General features: G+C 38.2%; 1 pseudogene; it reads left to right on the top strand.

Moving 5' to 3' along the window:
- Positions 1 to 2245: 2245 nt before the first annotated feature.
- LOC128047732 (olfactory receptor 6C68-like) lies at positions 2246 to 3181 on the top strand (annotated as a pseudogene).
- The last annotated feature ends 12699 nt before the right edge of the window (positions 3182 to 15880 follow it).

Genomic DNA, 15880 nt, shown 5'->3' with positions numbered 1-15880 from the left:
AGCTAGCAAGAGAAGAACGTATATTCTTGGAGTAAAATGGCATAGGGCCTCTCACAGAGGAAGCTCTGTGTGGTATAGGAGGCCTCTGAGCATTTTCAGAGATTTTCTAGCTGAGTGTGGTTCCCTGAGAAAACTTAGCAGTCACACATCTCCTCTAGCATATTCCTGTTCAGCGTGTGTATCTTCAAATAAACTACCAACAGATGCCATGAAATAATTTATTGCTTAAAGGGTAAGTATGAAAATGTTTGCTGCTTCCATTATATACACAATATGTACATGTATATTCTGGCAGAAAGTGGGAGGTGGATGAGGAATGTTATGATAGATTTCTCTAAGCAAAGTGTTAGAATTTTTAATTCATTTTTTAAAAACTTTTATTAGAGTATAGTTGATTTACATTGTTGTGTTAGTTCCTGTTGTACAGCAAAGTGAATCAGTTATACATATACATATATCCACACTTTTAAGATTATTTTCTCATATAGGCCATTGCAGAGTATTTAGTAGAGTCCTGTGCTATACAATAAATCCTTGCTACTTATCTGGGCTTCCCTGGTAGCTCAGCCGGTAAAGAATCTGCCTGCAATGAAAAAGACCCCAGGTCAGTTCCTGGGTCAGGAAGATCACCTGGAGAAGAGATAGTCTACCAACTCGAGTCTAACTCCAGTATTCTTAGGCTTCCCTAGTGGCTCAGTTGGTGAAGAATCTGCCTGCAGTGCGGGTGATCTGGATTTGATCCCTGAGTTGGGAAGATCCCCTGGAGGATGGTGTGACAACCCACTCCAGTATTCTTGCCTGGATAATCCCCATAGACAGAGGACCCTGGCAGGCTACAGTCCATGGGGTCACAAAGAGTTGGACACAACCAAGCGCAAGCTCATCATCTATTTTATGTATAGTGGTATATTTATGTCAGTCCCAATCTTCCAATTTATCCCTCTCTTCCATGTAATACTCAAATAGCCAAACACTGCAATGAATACTAATGTTAGCATTTGACAGGAATAACCCAGTCATTTTGCTAGAATGATGGCTCTTAGAAACCATTAATAGGATTTTTGTTGAATATTCAGAAATAAAATCCCCCAAAAAAACACAGACACACAAAAAACAAAATCCATTGCACACCTGTACAGATCAATAGCAGAGATTTTATACATTTTTGATCTTTTGCAAAATTAAAATATTTTATGAAAGTTAAATTCTTAAAGCAGATTTTAGTTAATTTGAATACATGATCATTAATAAACATTTAATGCTTATGTTAGGCTGAATGCAGATAAAAGCAAAAGACTGATTTTTAAAGATGAAATTGTTTTAGGACCCAAGCAAAACTGAATCAAATATGAAGGGAACTACTGGTGGTGAAAAAGGACTAAAAAGACAGAGATTCTCATTGTGAGTTATGGTCACCAACAGATGACAATGCACTGTCCAAGAGGGTATCAGTCTTCCATCAAATTTTATCTACCCTGAGCCTCAATTAATATTCTTGTCTGTGATGGAGGTCTGTCAGCTGTGGACATTTCACCCAGTCGACTAGACCAATAGTAGAAGAAGACAGGATTTACTTGCTCAGAGAAAAGAGGGAAAGACATTGTTCAAAGCTTTGTAAAATAAGTTAAACAGAGAAAGAAAAACATCCTATGGTATCAACTATATGTGGAATCTAAAAAAACAAAAAACTTCTAAAAATATAAAATTGGACTGTAATTCAAAAATTCAGTTCAGTTCAGTAGTTCAGTCGTGTCCAACTCTTTGTGACCCCATGAACCACAGCACTCCAGGCCTCCCTGTCCATCACCAACTCCCAGAGTTTACCCACCCTCATGTCCATTGAGTCTGTGATGCCATCCAACCATTTCATCCTGTCATCCCCTTCTCCTCCGGCCCTCAGTCTTTCCCAGCATCAGGGTCTTTTCCAATGAGTCAGCTCTTTGCATCAGGTGACCTAAGTATTGGAGTTTCAGCTTCAACATCAGCCTTTGCAATGAATACCCAGGACTGATCTCCTTTAGGATGGACTGGTTGGATCTCCAAATTAACATTTATAAAATAATTTCCTTTGGTCATTATGTATAAATAGACTGGGTGGCTCAGCTCACTCAATAAGTAAAAATCATGGATGCTGGATGAGCCAAATAAGCAAGAGAGTGTTCATTATTGGCTGATGTCATTGAATTCTGCAATTCAAATCTCTCTGACATTTACAGGTAGGTTTGGCAAAATCCAGGAGTCAATAATGAGAAATCACACCACTGTAACAGTATTCATTCTTCTAGGACTAACAGAAGATCCTCAGTTGCAAGTTTTGCTTTTTATTTTTCTATTTCTCACCTACATTTTGAGTATAATGGGAAATCTGACCATCATTACCCTAACATTGGTAGATCCTCACCTTAAAACACCCATGTATTTTTTCCTCCAAAATTTCTCTTTCTTAGAAATCTCATTTACAACCTCCTGTATTCCAAGATTCCTATAAAGTATATCAACTGGGGACAGAACCATTACTTATAATGCATGTGGGATTCAATTATTTTTTACATATCTTTTTGGGGTAACTGAATTTTTTCTCTTGGCAACCATGTCATATGATCGTTACGTGGCCATCTGCAAACCCTTGCATTATATGACAATCATGAGCAACAAACTGTGCAAAACAATGATCATCTGCTGCTGGATGGTGGCACTTATGACTATCCTCCCACCACTCAGCTTAGGTTTTCATCTGGAATTCTGTGACTCTAACGTCATTGATCATTTTGGCTGTGATGCATCACCTCTCCTGAAGATCTCATGCTCAGACACATGGTTAATTGAGCAGATGGTAATAGCCTGTTCTGTACTGATCTTCATCATCACTCTCATATGTGTAGTTTTCTCCTATATATACATCATAAGGACAATTTTAAAATTCCCTTCTCTTCAGCAAAGAAAAAAAGCCTTTTCTACCTGTTCTTCCCACATGATTGTACTTTCCATCTCTTATGGCAGTTGCATCTTCATCTATGTCAAACCATCTGCAAAAGAGGGAAATGTTAACAAAGGTGTGTCACTGCTTATTTCTTCCATATCACCAATGCTGAATCCTTTTATATATACTTTGAGGAATAAGCAAGTTAAACAAGCCTTTAAAGACTCACTGAAAAAAACTGCATTTCTCTTAAGAAAGTAAAATAAACATGTTGATAAATCAACTGAAAGGATATACATCTATCTAATCATTTACATAAAGCCAAGAAACTATATTGTGACTTCTTAGCTTGTAACCAAGCAGATTGATTTCAGAACCATTTAATCTTTAATTTTCCTTTCCATTCATATACTAAACAACTAACTATTGAATATTGCTTTATGAGGAACAAAATATATCACTCATAATTCTTTAATGAGAACCTACCATCATCAAGTCATTCCTTTTACTTCTTTAAGTGATTTTCCCAGATATTTCATAATATTGGTATAGGGAAGCCATTTTTATTGAATTATAATTGATGTACAGTATTTATTACTTTCAAGTGTACAACAGAATGGTTTGATATTTTTATACATGCTAAAATGATCACCACATTATGTCTAGCTACAATCCATCTGTTGATTCTCCAGATATAAACATATTAATAAGGGAAGATTATAAGGAATGTTAAACCTATATAGTCAAAAACTTAGATGAAATAGAATAGTTAGTTAAAAGATAAAATTTGAGAAGTGACCCAAAAGGAAACAGAAAATATGGGTACTTTTCAGTTTTAGAAATTGAATTAATATCTAAAAATCTTTTCCCAAAGAAAACATCAAAACCATATTGCCTCAAAATGATGTTGATGAATACCATCAAAAGGATAAATAATGCATTCTATGAATATTGTTTCAGAACACATGAAGAAATTATACATTTTTAGTCTTTTGTGAAGTTGATATAAACCTGATACAAATACTAGGCAAAGAAATTATGAGAATGAAATTGTAGGCCAACACCCCTCATGATCACACATGCAAACATCCTTAACAATTTACTACCAAAGCTCAAAGAAATAAAAATTATCAGGAAAATTTAGCAGACACTTTCAAAGGAATTGCATGAATAGCAAGTTAGCACATGGAAAGAAGCTCAATATTATTAACATTATAATACTCATATTGAAACAAGTCTAATACTCACTAGGATGGTCACAATTAGAATGTAGGCTGACAATATAAGTCGTAACGAGGACAGAGAGCAACTGGAAGTATCATGCAGTGCTGTTGGGCATACACGAAATGATACAGCTTCACATAAAGTTAAACACAGTTATCATAGGTCTTAGCAACTTGTGGTGTGGTGATTATTAAAATAGATGTATTTTTCAAAATTTCTCAAACTTTATACTTAGAATGGTTGCAATTCATTGTGTATACATTGTACTCTAATAACATCGATTTTAAAAGTAAAGAAATATCTTCAGCAGGTACTTCACTTGAGGAGGGAGGTGGGAGGGGGTTTCATGTTTGGGAACACATATACACCCGTGGTGGATTCATGTCAATGTATGGCAAAACCAATACAGTATTGTAAAGTAAAATAAAGTAAAAATAACAATTTTAAAAAAAGAAAAGAAAAGAAATATCTTGTGATTTTCCTGCTTGTCCAGTGGTTAAGACTGCACACTCCTTTGTAGGAAGCACAGGTCCATTCTTGGTCAGGGAACTAAGATCTTTCACGCCATTGTGTTGTTCAGTCGTTCAGTTGTGTCCGACTCTGTGACCCCATGGACTACAGCACGCCAGGCTTCCCTGTCCTTCACTATCTCCTGGAGCTTGCTCAAATTCATACCCATTGAGTCAGTGATGCAATTCAACCATCTCATCCTCTGTCCTCCCCTTCTCCTCATGCCTTCAATCTTTCCCAGCACCAGGATCTTTCCTAATGAGTCAACTCTTCGTATCAGGTGGCCAAAGTATTAGAGCCTCAGCATCATTCCTTCCAGTGAATATACGGTGTGGATTTCCTTTAGGATTGACTGCTGATCTCCTTGTAGTCCAAGGGACTCTAAAGAGACTTCTCCAGCACTACAGTTAAAAACAACAGTTCTTTGGCACTCAGCTTTCTTTATGGTCCAAATTTCACATCCATACATGATATTAGAAAAACTTTGACTATCTGGACTTTTGTTGGCAAAGTAACATCTCTGCTTTTTAATATACTATCCAGTTTCATCATAGCATTTCTTCCAAGGAGCAAGCGTCTTTTAATTTCATGGCTGCAGTCTCATCTGCAGTGATTTGGGAGACCAAGAAAATAAAGTCTGTCATGCAGGGTATGAAGAAAAAAAAAAACTAAATGGCAATTAAGCATATGAAAATGAGATATGACTACAGACACACAAAGAGGCATCCATACAGATTCTTAATGAGATGTGGATTCTCCATGGGGATTCTCCAAGCAAGAATATTGGAGTGGGTTGCCATGCCCTCCTCCAAGGGATCTTCCCAACCCAGGAATTGAACCCAGGTCTTCAGCATTGCAGGCAAGTTCTTTACCATCTGATCCCCCAGGGAAGCCCCCAGGGAGATGTGGAGAAACAAGAATCCTTACACACTTCTCACAGGAGTACTCACACTTTATAAAATATCCTGCATGACTAACAACTGAATCTTAGGTATATTACCACCACAAATGTACACAATTGTATATAAGAATTATATGCAAGATATTCTTATTAGATTATTTGTGTTAACCAAGAGCTGGTATCTTCTGTGTACATTAACAGCAGTATCAATCAATTTTGGCATAATTGTACATTGAGATGTTATACCACATTGAAAAAGAACTACTGTGATATGCCTCAAGGGGATTTTTTTAATTGGAGGATAATAACTTTATATACTGTTCATGGGGTTCTCCCCATAAACAATAATACTGGAGTGGTTTGTCATTCTCTCCTCCAGTGGACCACATTTGTCAGAACTCTTCACCATGATCCATCCATCTTGGGTGGCCCTGAACAGCATGGCTCATAGCTTCATTGAGTTATGCAAACCCCTTTAACATGATGAGATGACTCTACACAGGGACATCATCAGATAACCAATAGAGAAATCAAATTGATTATATTCTTTGCAGCCAAAAATAGAGAAACTCTATAAAGTCAGCAAAAACAAGACCTGGAGCTGACTGTGACTCAGATCATGAGCTCCTTATTGCAAAATTCAGGCTTGAGTGGAAGAAAGTAGGGAAAACCACTAGACCATGCAGGTATGAACTAAATCAAATCCCTTATGATTATACAGTGGAGGTGATGAACAGGTTCAAGGGACTAGATCTGATAGCTAGAGTGCCTGAAGAACTATCAATTGAGGTCTGTAACATTGTACAGGAGGCAGTGAACAAAATCATCCCCAAGAAAAAATTCAGGAAGGCAAAGTGGTTGTCTGAGGAGTCTTTACAATGAGCTGAAGACTGCAAGGAGATCGAACCAGTCAATCCGACAGGAAATCAGTCCTGAATATTCACTGGAAAGACTGGTGCTGAAGCTCCAATACTTTGGCCACCTGATGCAAAGAACCGACTCATTGGAAAAGACGCTGATGCTGGGAAACATTGAAGTCAGAAGAAGGGGAGGACAGAGGACAAGATAGTTGGATGACATCACCTACTTGATGGACATGAGTTGAGCAAACTCCAGGAGTTGGTGATGGACAGAGAAGCCTGGTGTGCTGCAGTCCATGGAGTCACAAAGAGTCGGACACGACTGAGTGACTGAACTGAACTAAGGAAAGAAGAGGATCAAAATGCAAGGGAGAAAGGAAAAAATATACTCAATGAATGCAGAGGTCCAAAAAGCAAGGAGAGATTTTTTTAAAAGGTCTTCTTAGATGAACAGTGCAAAGAAATGGATGAAAACAGTAGAATGGGAAAGACTAGAGATCTCTTCAAGAAAATTGGAGATATCAGGGGAACACTTCCTGCAAGGATGGGCACAATTAAGGACAGAAATGGTAAGAACATAAGAGGAGCAGAAGAGATTAAGAAGAAGGGGCAAGAATACACAGAAATATACAAAAAAGGGTCTTAATGATCTGGGTAACCCTGATGGTGTCACTCATCTACAGTCAGACATCCTGGAGTGTGAAGTCAAGTGGGCACTAGGAGGAATTACTATGAACAAGGCTAGTGCAAGTGATTGAATTCCAGCTAAGCTATTTCAGATCCTAAAAGGTTATGCTGTTAAAACGTTGCACTCAATATGCCAGCAAATTTGGAAAATTCATCAGCGGCCAAGGGCTGGTAAAAGTCAGTTTTCATTACAATCCCAAAGAAGGGCAATGCTAAAGAATGTTCAAATTTCCATACACTTCCACGCATTTCACATGCCAGTAAGGTTATGCTCAAAATCCTTCAAGCTAAGCTTCAGCAGTAAGTGAACTGAGAACTTCCAGATGTACAAGCTGGATTTAGAAAAGGCAGAGGAACCAGAGATCAAACGGCCCATTGGATCACAGAAAATGTAAGGAAATTCCAGAATAACATCTACTTCTGCTTCATTGACTTCAATAAAGCCTTTGACTGTGTGCATCATGACAAATTCTGAAAAGTTCTTAAAGAGAATTTAAAAAAACCAGACCATCTCATTTGCCTCCTGAGAAACTTGTATGTGGATCAAGAAGCAATGGTGTGTTCAAAAGCAGAGACATTACTCTGCCGACAAAGGTCCAAATAGTCAAGACTATGGCCTTCCTAGTGCTCACATACAGTTCTGAGAACTGGACCATAAACAAAGCTGAATGCCAAAGAATTGATGCCTTCAAAATGTGGTGTTGGAGAAGACTCCTGAGAGTCACTTGGACAGCAAGGAGATCAAACCCATCAATCCTGAGGGGGAACAACCCTGAATATTCACTGAAAGGACCAATGCTGAAGCTGAAGCTCCAGTATTTTGGTCATCTAATGTGCACAGACAACTCATTGGAAAAGCCCCTGATGCTAGGAAAGATCAAGGACAGAAGGAGAGAGAATGTCAGAGGATGAGATGGCTGGACAGCATCACCGATGCAATTAACATGAACTTGGGCAGACTCCAGGAGATGGTGAGGGACAGGGAGGCCTGACATGCTGCAGTCCATGGGGTTGCAAAGAGTCGGACATGACTGGGTAAACTGAACAACAAGAACAACTCTTAATAAATCACCAAACATAAAAAAAGAAGCTAAGTGACTCTGATATTTTTGAACATGTTTTGAAAACTAAGGGATATAATGACTTTGGGTGGTTATTCTTAAATTCATTAATAAAAGTAGTGAGGGAAAGGATGAGTTAGGGTATTCAAATTCCCAGCTCAGGTACCACATTTATGACCTAAAAGTTCCATTTTGCTCTGAAGGAGAGCCTCATCTTCTATAACTTCAGGGAAGAAACTGCTGAAGGTTAACTGCAGAATCCAATCCAGCAAAAGTTGTCTCTTCACCCCCAGTGGTAGCAGCATCTCTAGCCCCCAAGGTAGTGGCCTCTCTACTCACTTCCATCGAAGGTCACATAACAAGTCTCAACAAATTTAGTACATTGACATCATATAACGTATTTACTCTGACTACAATGAGATGAAGCTAGATATCAATAATAAAATATGTAAATATTTTAAATAACACAAAATAAACAACTAATAAGACACAGAAGAAATCACAAATGAAATTAGAAAATACTTAGAGATGACTGTAAATCAAAGCATAACTTTCAAAACTGGCCCAAGTGGCAAGAAAGGCAGTGCTCAAGGGAAACTTAGGTATGTAAATACCCATCAATAAAGAAGAGAGATCTTAAATCACGAGCATAACTTACAATTTGAGGAACTAGACAAAGGAAAAACTAAAACTAAAACATGGAAAAGTAAGATAATATAGAAGTATAGGAAAATAATAAAGATTAGAACAGAGAGAAATGAAATGGAGAATAAAGTGTAGAGAAATGGCTTTATTTAATCTGTGCTTTGGTCCAAGTGGAGTGGAAAATGAAATAAACAAGCAATAACAAAAACTTAAGAACCAGTTAAAAGACTATATGGCAAGTTGGCACAAACAGATACCACAAAGTTCTGCAATCATTAGAATCAGTCAGCCACAGTTGATTTTTTAACTTTTTCCCTTTCTAAGTATAGAATTTATAAGTTGTGCTTGGGGAAAACATAACTTTGAAATGCATGTGTATATTTCTTCAATCAATTTTTAATTTATTTCAGTTTGACATAAAACTGTCACTAAGCAAAACCTTATGAGACCTCCTAAGAAAACACCAACCATGTGCTCTGTCTAACTTTTGTCTGTAGAAAAAAGTTAGTCAAAGAACAAATTGAATCAGAGCAGTGAATAAATGCAGAATTAAACTAAAACAGTCAGGCAAGACAAAATAATGATACTTTACCCATCACTTCATGGGAAATGGATGGGGAAACAGTGGAAACAATATCAGATTTTATTTTGGGGGGGCTCCAAAATCACTGCAGATGGTGACTGCAGCCATGAAATTAAAAGACACTTACTCCTTGGAAGAAAAGTTATAATCAACCTAGATAGCATGTTGAAAAGCAGAGACATTACTTTGCCAACAAAGGTCCATCTAGTTAAGGCTATGTTTTTTCCAGTGGTCATGTATGGATGTGAGAGTTGGACTGTGAAGAAAGCTGAGTGCTGAAGAATTGATGCTTTTGAACTGTGGTGTTGGAAGAGAATCTTGAGAGTCCCTTGGACTGCAAGGAGATCCAACCAATCCATTCTGAAGGATAGCAGCCCTGGGATTTCTTTGGGAGGAATGATGCTAAAGCTGAAACTCTGGTACTTTGGCCACCTCATGTGAAAAGTTGACTCATTGGAAAAGACTCTGATGCTGGGAGGGATTGGAGGCAGGAGGAGAAGGGGACGACCGAGGATGAGATGGCTGGATGGCATCACTGACTCGATGGACGTGAGTCTGAGTGAACTCCGGGAGTTGGTGATGGACAGGGAGGCCTGGCGTGCTGCGATTCATGGGGTCACAAAGAGTCGGACACTACTGAGCGGCTGAACTGAACTGACTAACTGACCCATTAAACAAAGTCAAGGGCCTTTAGTTCTTCCTGAAAGACTATAGATAATAATCTTGAACCATGTCCTTTGACCTGTTGTTCAGATACTGAAACCCCCACTGTATGGAAGAAATTAACTCTGTGCTGCTTACAAGCACATTGAACTCACATGACCCGTTAGACCCAGAAGGCTGACAATGCTAACTCCCCATTACCTCAACAACATCCAGTCAGAAGAAAGTCCACAAGTTGACTGTGCCTTGCTCTTTGAACCTTTACTATAAAACTCCTTACTACCCTCTTCATGTGGGGATGCACACTTTTGAGGACATTAGTTTCCTTTACTTAAAAAACCAATGAGCTATTTCTTTCTACTTCATCCAAAACTCTGTCTCTAAGATTTAACATGGCACCAGTGTACAGAGGCTGAGCTTTTTGATGTTGAGAGAGTGGTGATAGATGACTGCTTTCACTCTCTCCCTTCTCAATTTGAATTGCTTTCTTTATATTATGAAGCATTCTTTTGTGTGTTGACATTTCATAGCTTCAAAAGTTCGGAGTGTATATTTTCCCACTGCAATCACTTATTGCTAAATAATACATTTGTGAGTGTGTACATGTGTGCTCTGAGTCATGTCTGACTCTTTGTGACCCCATGGACTATAGCCTGGCAGCCTCCTCTGTCCATGGAATTTTCCAGGAAAGAATATTAGAGTAGGTTGCCATTTCCTACTCCAGGGGATCTACTAGATCTACCAGATCCAGATCAAACCTGCATTTCTTGCATCTCCTGCATTGGCAGGCAGATTCTTTACCACTGTGCTACCTGGGAAGCCCAAATAATACATTTTACACTTTTCAATTAAAACATCCTACTATTTTATAGTTATATTGTCATTGTTAAAAATGATTTATCATTATTACTGAAGACTATTTTATGCATTAATGTCTTAACCGATGTTTTTAAAAAGTAATGCACATAAACTTTTAAAGAGTTTCCTTGAAGTTATACTTCTATTATATGGGAGAGGCTGTGCCATACAGTGGAATGGACATATACCTTGGAGATGAATGCTACTGGGTGAAAATAATATTTTCCAGAAATTACTAGCAATAGATAGCTTTGCTAGATCCATTCAAATATATTTTGCAGAAAAACAAATGCAAATAAAAAATAAACTTTAAAAACAATAAAAAGGGTAGCCAATGGAAGAATGGGAATGAGAAATGGAGATACAAGAGAAAATTTTTTAAAAAAATAAGGGAATAGGAATATCTAAAGATGATTGTAATACAAAAAGGTCCAAGAGACATGACTTTCAACTGTCTACACAGAAGGAAATGGGGATCATTAAACTTCAATTTTACCCTTCCTCAAACATTTACCTAAGAGACTTGTTTTGAGAATTCACAAATGCATCTTATGAAAAAATTTATTACTCTCATTGTATGATTAGCATTTCTATGAGTGAAAAGTGTGAAAAGACATTTTAAAATTACAAGATATGTGGAGCACTTTGTTATGAATAAAATTTCTTTCCATTTCACAAAAATTGCATTCATCTTATTCTCTCTATATGATTCTTATTGAAAGTTAGAATTTTTATATATGTTCCCTCTCCCAAAGATTAGTCTTTCATGTGTTATATGGGATTTATTCACTATAACATTTCTTTAAAAAGCTATATTGATCATCTTTGGCTTTACAGGGATTCATATGCACACTAAACACATAATAGTAGTATTGCATATGAACCTGGAATGTTAGGTCCATGAATCAAGGTAAGTCACACAAGGTCAAGCAGGAGATGGCAAATGTGAACATTGACATCTTAGGAATCAGTAAACTAAAATAGATGGGAATGGGAGGATTTAATTTAGATGACCATTGTATCTACTACTGTGGATAAGAATCCCTTAGAAGAAATGGAGTAGCCTTCATAGTCAACAAAAGAGTCTGAAATGCAGTAGTAGGGTGCAATTTCAAAAATGACAGAATGATATCAGTTTGTTTCCAAGGCATATAATAGTATAATAGTAATCCAAGTCTATGCCCCAACCACTAATGCCAAAGAAGCTGAAGTTGAACAGTTCTATGAGAACCTGCAAGACCTTCTAGAACTAAAACAAAAAAGGATGTCCTTTTAATCATATGGGATTGGAATGCAAAAGTACAAAGTCAAGAGGTACCTGCAGTAACATGCAAATTTGTCTTGGAGTACAAAAATAAGCAGAGCAAAAGCTAACAGAGTTTTGCCAAGGGAATGCACAGTTCATAGCAAACACCGTTTTCCAACAACCCAAGAGATGACTCTACACAGGGACATCACTTTAATGGTCAACACTAAAATCAGATTGATTATCTTATTTGCAGCCAAAGATGGAGAAACTCCATAAAGTCATCAAAAACAAGACCTGGAGCTGACTGTGGCTCAGATCACAAGCTCCTTATTGCAAAACTCAGGCTTAAATGGAATAAGGTCAGTAAAACCACTAAGCCATTCAGGTATGATCTAAATCAAATCCCTTATGATTATACAGTGTGGGTGATGAATAGATTCAAGGGATTAGATCTAGTAGAAGAGTGCCTGTAAGACTATGGATGAAGGTTCATAACATTGTTCAGGAGGTGATGATCCAAACCATCCCAAAGGAAAAAATTTGCAGGAAAGAAAGTGGTTGTCTGAGGAGGATTTACAAAGCTGAGGAAAGAAGAAAAACAAAAGGCAAAGGAGAAAGGAAAAGATATACCCAGCTAAATGCAGAATTCCAGAGAATAGCAGGGAGAGATAAGAAGGCCTCCTTAAGTGAACAACACAAAGAAATAGAGGATAAAAATAGAATTGGAAAGACTAGAAATCTCTTCAAGAAAACTGGAGATATCAAGGGAACGTTTCATGCAAAGATGAGCACAATAAAGAACTGAAACGGTAAGGACTTATCAGAAGTAGAAGAGATTAAGAAGAGGTGGCAAGAATACACAGAAGAACTATAAAAAATGGTCTTAATGACCCAGATAACTACAATAGTGTGGTCACTCACCTAGAGCCAGACATCCTGGAGTGTGAAGTTGAGTGGGCCTTAGGAAGCATTCTTCCAAACAAAACTAATGGAGGTGATGGAATTTCAGATAAGCTATTTAAAATCCTAAAAGTTGATTCTGTGAAAGTGCTACACTCAATATGTTACCAAATTTGAAAAACTCAGCAGTGGCCACAGGACTGGAAACGTCAGTTTTCTTTCCAGTCCCAAAGAAGGGCAATGCCAAAGAATGCTTCATACTACCCTACAATTGTGCTAATTTTACATTCTAGCAGTGTCATGCTCAAGATTTTTCAACCTAGGCTTCAATGTATGAGAACCAAGAACTTCCAGATGTACAAGCTGAGTTTAGAAAAAGCAGAAGAACAAGAGATCCAATTGCTACCATCATAGAAAAAGCAAGAGAATTCCAGAAAAGCATCTACCTCTTCTTCATTGACTATGCTAAAGTCTTTGACTGTGTGGATCACAATAAACTGTGGGAAATTCTTCAAGAGTTGGGAATACCAGCCCACCACACCTGCCTCCTGAGAAACTTGTATGCATGTCAAGTAGCAATAGTTAGAAGTGGACATGGAACAATGGACTGGTTTAAAATTGGGAAAGGAATGCAACAGGCTGTATACTGTCACCCTGATTATTTAACTTCTATGAAGAGTACATCATGCTAAATGCTGGGCTTGATGAATCAAGCTGGAATCAAGCTTGCTGGGAGAAATAATAACTACCTTAGACATGCAAGTGATACCCCTCTAATGGCAGAAAGTGAAGAGTAACAAAAGAGCCTCTTGGTGAGGGTGAAAGAGAAGAGTAAAAAAGCTAGTTTAAAACTCAGCTTTCAAAAAACTAAGATCTTGGCATCTGGTCCCATCTCTATATGGCAAATAGATGGGGGAAAAGGGAAGCAAAGACAAGTTTTATTTTCTTGGTCTCCAAGAAAACTGTGGATGGTGACTGCAGCCATGAAATTAAAAGATACTTGCTACTGCCAAGGAAAGCTATGGAAAACCTAGACAGCATATTAAAAAGCAGATACATCACATTGCCAACAAAGGTCCATATAGTCAAAGCTATGGTTTTTCCAATAATCTTGTACAGTTGTAAGAGTTGGACCATGAAGAAGGCTGAGCACCAAAGAATTGATGCTTTCCAATTGTAATGCTGGAGAACACTCTTCAGAGTCCCCTAGCTTGCAAAGAGATCAAACCAGTCAATCCTAAAGGAAATCAACCTTGAATAGTCTTTGGAAGGACTAATGCTGAAGCTGAAGCTCCAGCAATTTGGCCACCTGATGCAAAGAACCAACTTATTGGGAAAGACCCTGATGCTGGGAAAGATTGAGGGCAGGAGGAAATGGGAAGACAGATGACATGGTTGGCTAGCATCACTGAATCAATGGACGTGGATTTGAGCAAACTGTGGGAGATAGCGAAGGACAGAGGAGCCTGGTATGCTGCAGTCCACTGGGGTCAAAAACAGTAGGACATGACTTGGCAACTGAATGACAACAACAAAAGCTTTACAATGTTGCATTTGTTTCTACCATATAACCATATGAATCAGCCATAAGTATACACATATCCCTTCTCTCTTGAACCACCCTCTCACACCTCATGTCATCACAGAGCACAGGGCTTCATTATACAGCAACTTCCCATTAGGTATCTATTTTACCCATGGTAGTGTATATATGTCAATGCTGCTCTCTCAGTGGATCCCAACCTCTCCTTCCCCAGCTTTGCCCACAAGTCCTTTCTCTACATCTGTGTGGCTATCCTGCCTTGCAGATAGTTTCATCAGTACCATATTTCTAGATTCCATATATATGGATTAATATATGATATTTTTTCCTCTTTCTGACTTACTTCACTATTTATAATAGGCTCTAGGCTCATCCACCTCAGTTCAACTAACTCAAATTTGATCTTTTTCATGGCTGAGTATTCTACTATATATATGTATAACAATGTCTTTATCCATTCATCTCTCAGTGAACATCTAGGTGGCTTCCAAGTCCTGGTTATTGTAAATAGTGCTACAATGAACATTGGGGTACATGTGTCTTTTTGAGGTATGATTTTCTCAGGGTATGTGCCCAATAGTGGGATTGCTGGGTCATATGGTACTTTTATTCCTAGCTTTTTAAGGAATCTCCATACTGTTCTCCATAGTGGCTGTATCAATTTACATTTCCACCAACAGTGCAAGAGGATACCCTTTTCTTCACATCCTCTCCAACATTCAGTGTTTGTCAATTTTTGGCTGATGGCCATTCTGATTGACGTGAGCTGATACCTCATTGTAGTTTTGATTTTTACTTCTCTCGGAATGAGCGACATTGATCATCTTTTCATGTGTTTGTAGGCCATCTGTATGTTTTCTTTAGAGAAATGTCTGTATGTCTGTTAGGGTCTTCTACTTTATATATATATATAACTTTACTTACTTATTTGTTTTTGACTGTGCTGTCTCTCCTATGCTGTGCAAGCTTTTCTCTAGTTGTGGCAAACAGGGATTACTCTCTCATTGTGGTGTGCAGGCTTCCACTGCAGTGGGTTCTCCTGTTGCCAAGCACAGGCTCTAGTGCACGCAAGCTTCAGTAGTTGCAGCACATTGGCTCAGTAGTTGAAGCTCCTGGGCTGTAGAGCACAGGCTTAATAATTGTGGTAAATGGGCTTCGTTGCCCCACAGCATGTGGGATCTCCCAAGATCAGGGATCAAACCCCTGTCTCCTGCATTGGCAGGCAGACTCTTTACCACTGAGCCATCAGGGAAGTCCCGACCATTTTCTAGTTGGG

The sequence above is a fragment of the Budorcas taxicolor genome, chromosome 5 (assembly GCF_023091745.1).
Source record: "Budorcas taxicolor isolate Tak-1 chromosome 5, Takin1.1, whole genome shotgun sequence".
Taxonomy (NCBI): Eukaryota; Metazoa; Chordata; class Mammalia; order Artiodactyla; family Bovidae; genus Budorcas; species Budorcas taxicolor.
The sequence above is the reverse complement of the archived record's forward strand: the minus strand, read 5'-3'. Positions and strand labels throughout refer to the sequence as shown.